This window comes from Humulus lupulus, chromosome 5 (genome assembly GCF_963169125.1).
Source record: "Humulus lupulus chromosome 5, drHumLupu1.1, whole genome shotgun sequence".
NCBI lineage: Eukaryota > Viridiplantae > Streptophyta > Magnoliopsida > Rosales > Cannabaceae > Humulus > Humulus lupulus.
Window position 1 is genome coordinate 45,121,225 of NC_084797.1, and position 7,722 is coordinate 45,128,946.

Genomic DNA, 7,722 nt, shown 5'->3' on the forward strand with positions numbered 1-7,722 from the left:
AAAATGAAATATAACACATACACACCACTACAACGTACGTAGTATAAAATTATAAATATGTAACTACTACATGGGTGATTTCTGACTTGGGATGATAGTTGTGTTCTTTGCCATGTACCCGGTACGGAGCTCCTCGATCGTGGCAACCATGGCTTGGAGGTCTTTTCTCCATTCACTTGCCATTTCCATGGACTTCTTTTGCATCATCCCTAAAGCCATTTCTAGCCCATGTATCTCTGAATTTAGCGTAGAGTACTGCATGTTTGTGGCGTTGTACATATTCTCCAACTCACTCCGCTCGGTTGCCAACCTCAAGTTCTCCAACAATATGTAGTTGATGTATTCCATTTGCTCAAGTCGTAATTCATCAAAGTATGGGCACCCAAATACATTACCATCTCCACGGGGTGTATGATCCATGGTAGATAGAAAACTAAAATTGAAAAGAGGAGAGGGTAATATGATTCAGATAAAAGGTGAGCATAACACAAGGGCTACAAGTATATATATATATAACTTGTGGCTTACAGAGTTGATGTAGTGCATGCTAGTATATGGTAACGTGTGTACAAGTTATACTTGGTAGTGATATTTGATTTATCAGTAAACGAGGCACTACAGATTGCATATGATTTGAATTAGGTGATAACACACAGGTAATAAGTCAGTTACTTGAATATTTAACATATTGACTTGTCCGTATGTCTTACTTACTTCCATAAGGTATGACATTACTTGACAAAAATTTTTTTGAAACACGTAACCCGTTATGGGAGTGAGTCAAACGTTGATTGCCATTTAACTTTTAATATGTATAGTTAAAGTAATTAGCACACCGTTAAGTTCTTTTTTCTTATATAAAAGGCTGCCCTTATGGACCCAATATATATAAAAATGGTGGTTAAATCTCCTCTCTTCCATCATTAAAATAAATTCTCAATAACACCACATGGAGGCAGACATAGTTGGGTCCGCCCAGCCAATAAACTAATATGGTTCTATGTGTTGTATCTTTCTCCCCCTTTACAAGTTACGTGTGCTATAAGAAGAAGTTCAATAGTACACAAGGGCCCACATAATGGATATAATTGAGATGTGTCATCAGATTCATCATTACAAGATATAAAGCAGGTAGTTGGAGTAGACCCTTTATTGAACATTTCTCACTTGATAAAAATATTTTAATTTCGGAACCAAATATCAATATTATTTTTTTTGTTTTGGTTGCAGGAATTGCTTATGGATTCTTACTCTACTCTCAATTCCTGCAATGTGAAGGTGGTAGCCGACTTACGATGGGGAGAAGCATATCTCCCGGATTTGGAACATTCAAGTGAGTACAGACTCACAACCCTCCCACCTGACCCAATCAGATACATTAATAATCTAAAGAAGACATTACATGAGAAGGAGCACGAGATTTTCTCAATCAACCAGGACAAGCACCTATTGGAGGAGCACAACAAGTCAGTCAAAGAGAAGATATTGCAGTTGGAGGCAAAGATTTGTGAGAAGATGAACAAGCTACATGAATTGATCCATGATGCAGTGTACTCATATGAGGAGTGGAAGATCGTATATGAATGACTTTGGCAAGTGATCCACCACCTGATGGAGGAGCCTATAAATCGATACCAAGAATACCTAGAGCAAAGAGTAAATAACTTTGTCGGCCATGAGGTGTCCATGGATAATGGAAGGGGATAACCACAAATATTATCTACCTCGGGACGATTAATTTTTTAATATTGAGGTAATTAGAAATACTTGGTAATCTTATTGTTGTTTGTTAACTCCTTGCTTTAAGTTAGATGTTGTAACTAAGTTATTGTAAATTATAAATTAGTCTACAACATGGAGTTTTATGACTACTATAGGCCGGTCTTGAAGTGGTCAGAGTATGATAATGAGCTATATTTTTTTATTAGGAAGACAAAAATTAGATTTTGGCTAGGCCATAACTTATTGAAGATGAGATTTTTTTTTAGAAATTAATTTTTTTTTTGAGTAGTTCATTTGCCACCTTACCTTGTACTGTTCCAATTCGTAGCACATATCAATACATTAGGAGGCTATTGTAGTAGTGGGTGGACCTAACACAAAATAACAAGGGTTTTTACTCAATGTCAGGAATATATTTACTCTTCATGGTGTACCTGATTTTGTGGGATACATTGGAAAATCAATGGATTTGGGTGCAAATCTAACATTTTCATATTCATCTGTGGGGGCCACCAAAGTGAAGTACAATTGAAGGAAAAATCCTTCATACTACACGTTTACCATGTCAAAAAAATTAAAAAATAAGAAATTTTAAGATATCAATTTTGAGTCAGAGATTGAACCCTCAATTTGGTTATATTATCTGGTATAAAATCTTACAAACTCTTGTGTTTCGAATGGAACCAATAATAACTGTTTTTTATTAAATTTCATTATTGTTCATTCATATAACCTTAACTAAAGAAGTGGTTTGTTTTGACTTCAAAAATTAAAATGCAAACATTACCATTATTAAAAGTTAAAGAGACGAATGCCTTCGCATTATAATTTCCAAGAAGTTGCATATTATCATCACATAACCCCAATCTGGGCCATTTCTTCAACTATAGGAATTGTAGGAGTCAAATGAGGTCACCTATATTGTTAGTTTTTGTTGATGACCTCAATTCAAATATTGTGACATTCTGCTTTATGCTCATTATCCCTCCCAGATTTGTGAAGGAAAAATATGTGCAGGAAAGAGTAAATTGTTTGTAAACAAATACTAAAGTAATAAAGTTTTAAATTTGATGGTTGCACCTACGAAATATAGTTAATTTAATGGTAAATGAAAGTAGTTCCAAAATTGTACAAGGCAGGCGGATGGTGGTTAAGTTCAATCAGTTCTTCCTCTTTCTCTTACCCAACTTGGACCAGTGTTTGCCTCTTGCCTTTTTCGTTGATAGCATGGGAGGTACAGCTGAAGCTTTTGGAGGATAACAAGACCGTTCTTTTAAGTCAGGGGATTTCTCAACGCTACTTAAACAAGCTTTATAATAAGTCGCTGCGTTATCTTTCACTCCCAATCGAAGCATATTGGACTCACAGGTCAAGATATCGATTGCAATGTCGAGTCTAGTAGCATCCTGAACTTTCTGCAAAATCAGAACAAGGCGCTGAAAAACTAAAATCTAAAACCGCTATTTTAGGACTTATTTAATAAAGCGTTTATAAAATATTAATTAACTACTAAAAACTTACATAGGGCTTCGGGGGTGATTCCCCATCCACAATCCACTCCATAAACTTCATGACAAAAACACCACAGTCATGACCATTTTCTTGCTGAGGTACTTGACCAGAGGGCACTACACTCAAAAGGGAAAAAACGGGACCACCAACACGAGCACTACCCATGGTCGTATGAAGCAACATGTCAAGCTTCTTTAACTATATCAAAGAAGTATAAATATATTTAATATAATGAAAAATGACATGTCACAACACTATTAGTATACTCAGGAGACACCCATACCAGTTCGCTTACTATATGTGTCCTGACCTATGTCCTATATCGACCAGACACTGAGTCCCACACGCTTGCACAACCTTTTTGGCAGTGTATAACGGCTAGTATCCAATGATTGTTTTCGACATCCTTCATTGGCACTAGGATCTAACAAGAAGACAATAAAACTCAATTAGCTAATTCACATTGAGAAGGCACTAAGTGGTAAAATAAATCTAATCTAACTACCTTCTGCACTTTCTTGAGCAGCATATCAAGATTCACATTGGTACCAAGAAAGGCAGTGTTGCCAGTGTTCCAAAAATATGCACCATTATGACATCGCTGTTTCAAGTTATTTTATTGAAATAACTTTTTAAATTCAAAACAAAAAAATGGAATATTGAACCCAGGAAATTCAAATTTGTATTACAACATACCAGGCCGGGCCAATAGGTTGGGAAAACCAAAGTTTGAGCATTGTCATCTATTACACCATCAGGGTTGTCTCTATATCTTAATACACACCCAAAAGCATCAATAATCTGCAAAGCAGTATGAAGTGTCAAATATTTTTCTCAACTTCTTCATATTGAAGAAAAAAAGATTTGGGCAATGTGCTACAAGATCATAATTTTATTACTTCAACAAAGGTGAACTTTAAATAGAACAGTATTTACCTTCATGTCCACCTCAGCTTCAGGTCTAAGGCTTCTGAAGTACCACCGCTCCAACTGTCCCATTACATTATCGACCAACACGTCTCTGAAAATTATTGACTTCATTAATGAAAAAAAGTGTCCTAACATGATTGAAACAAAGGAAAAATGGTGATGTCAATAGCCAAAAAAATTATTCACATAAGAATTAATCACCTACCGCAACGACAAACTAAAGTCAAATAGGAAAAGTCCAAGTTCGAACTTGGACTGTGGTAGGGCTACTTTCAAATTGAATGCACCAATCTGCCTACCTTTGCTTTTGTTATACTTAAGAATCATATCCTGAAATGATTTGTCCATTTTGCAAAGCTCTTTGTCTCTCCTTAAAATAGTAGGATCGATCTTCACGTTGTCATCGTCATCTATTTCGTGAATAACAGGAGTGTCTGTGGTACCATACACACTGGCTTCGTATGGAATGACATCTTCTGGTATAACTTCAAAATTCAAAATACCCAAGTCCTCCTTCTCCTTCCCTTCCATGCGAAATTTAGAAGCATCATCTTCCAAACCAATCTCATTCTCAACATCTATCTTCTCATTCCCTGAACATGATAGTACACCATCAACGTTCTGGATAGCATTGTAAGGCCCAACATCAACATTGTACTTGTCTGAGGGTAAAACAGTTGGTTCATAATCATTGAAATCATTTTCTATTGCCCCTTTTTCCCTCTCGATATTAGAAATTGAACCCTTTCTATAAGAATCTTCAAACTCATTTCGACGACCTATGCCACACTCCAAAAGCATCGGGTCAATTGTCATCTTATGCTGGCTCAACTTTGTTTTCTCATGCAAGTAAATGGTTGGCTCGATTGGGTCCTTAGTCAACTTCCCAAACTGCACACACTTAGCAGCCTCTTCCTTGCTAATATGGGGGGAAGCATTCCCGGGAACCATTGAACCTATCGCAGTATTGAAACTTTGATGTAATCGCTCAAATCCTTTGTCAAAATATAATTTCATCTCCTCTTTAAAATTGTCAATTTGAATGACGTGATGATTTGGAGTACTCAAACTTTGTTGTAAGCATTACAATCCCATTTTCAGTTCAATCTTCATCTCCTCTTTAAATTTATCCATTTCATTCTCCTTAGCAAACAATTTCTTCTCCAAAGATTCAACCATTACACACAAAGACGATATCGTGGCGGGTAACTTCAATTGATCGACCCCTTCTTGCAATTCTAACATGGGGATCTGAATTTTTTTTACATAATATTATTAACTCCGACATATTATAGATTTTGCCATCATAACAACAAAGAAAAAAATGACTAAATTTTAACCCATGCTTACTGTATTCGACTCAAACCCCCCTTCCTCTTCAACCCACTCAAGCAAAGCCTTGGTATTATCGTCACACCTAACACCAATAGGGCATAGGGACCTATCTACATACCCTTCCTTCCAAATAATATGGTGACAGTAAAATACCTACAAAATGCAAACACATACAAAATTATTATGCACCATTCACCAATGCCAACATTATTGCAAAAAACTAAAAAGAAAAAAGTACCTGTAAAAAATACACGCATCCTCCAACGAACTTGGATGCTTTGCCATGATACCAGCTTATGCTTTTCCATAGATGCGTATATGCCATTGACGCCCAATTAACACGACAAACAGCGACAACGTCAGTTAAGGACATTATAGGACCCTCAACCTCTCGAGCAACATGGACAGACGTATTAGGCAGCAAAAAAACACTAACCAAAAATAACAAAAATTGCCGAACAAAGGACATGTCGGCCAATTCACGACACCTCAATTTCTCCTCCAACAAACTAACAATATTCTTCTCACCTTTATTGTAAAAAGGTTGTTCAAGAGGTTTACCATGTCTTTGTAAATCTTTGACACCATCATTAACACCCATGGTAGCACTAAAAACTTTACTGTCCAGTTTGAAGTGCTTCCCATGATCATCCAAACATCCATCATCTACGTTGAACCTACTCAACAACCAAAATATAAGATTTCTTCTCAAATTACAATCTTTCAACCCTAATAGTACCCCAAATCCCAACTATTTCAACATCTCTTTTTGACCCCCATTCATATGGGAAATAAGGCTGAAGATCCTATGAGGAGAGCATCTATAGTCTAATTTATCAGGTTCAGCCATTTTGAAATCCACTTTAGAAGAAAATGCTCACCTGCCATTAAAATAATAAAAGAGAACATAATGATATATGGCAACAATATTCTTTTCAATTAATGGGGAAAAAAAATAAATACACAAAGTACCAATGATCTACAGTGGAAATTAATTCAAACTCAGGTACTGCAATTGGTTATCATTAACTTGTGTATATATATTTCAAACATTGAAAAATATAACAACTATGGCAATCAAATATTTAATTTCAATCTCACGTAATACTTACTAATATACAAGTAATCAACTAATAGATTCTTACCGACAAACACAGTCCTTCTCAAGTAACAATGACTAGTGTACAAGTAACCAGTCCACTTCGCTAGATAACAAGGTTGAAAATAAAAGTAATAGATTAATATGGACTAATACAGTCATTCAACTATATCAATGCTTCATTCCATGAAATCTCACAAGTAAGAACGACTAGATGTTTTTAAATCCTACAAGTAAGACTCAGTCCAGTTTAAATCCTACAAAAGTTCATAGTACTCAAAGTCTACAGTTTGAGGTGGAGCGTAATGGAAAACTTGAAGAAGAACAAACTAGAAGTTGGTTACTTGGAGAGGAGGAACCAGATAAAGAGCAACAAAGAACTGATAGCTATTGGTTAGCACGTGATATAAGCAGAAGAGAGATTAAGCCTCCTGAAAGATATGGATATGCAGATTTAATTGCATTCTCTTTGATTGCTGCAAGGGAAGTGCTAGAAGAAGAATCAAGAAGTTTGAAGGCAGCTTTAGCTAGTAAGGAGGGGCATCAATGGCTTAAGGCTATGAATGAAGAAATAAAGTCCCTTCATGACAACCATAATTGGGACTTGATTGTAAACCCTACGAACTTTAGAATAGAAAGCTGCAAGTGGATTTTCAAAAGGAAGGAATGGATTCCTGGAGTTGAACCAGCTCAGTTTAAACCAAGACTTGTTGCTTGTGGCTTCACTAAAAAAGAGGGTATCGATTTTGATGATGTTTTTTCACTTGTGGTTAATCATAGATCAATATGAATTATTTTGGCAATGGTAGCAGAATTTAATCTACAATTGGAATAGATGGAAGTAAAAACTGCATTCTTATTTGGTGAGCTTGATGAAAACATTTTAATGGCTCAACCTGAAGGATTTAAGGTCAGAGGAAAAGAAGATCATGTATGCAAGTTAAATAAGTCCTTATATGGATTAAACCAATCCCTTAGATAGTGGAATAGGAGATTTGATGACTTCATCACCAAAATCAGGTTTCAGAGAAGCAGGCATGATAATTGTGTATATTTCAAGTTCCTTTCTAACAATGATTTTGTTATATTACTGTTATATGTTGATGATATTCTAATAACAAGTA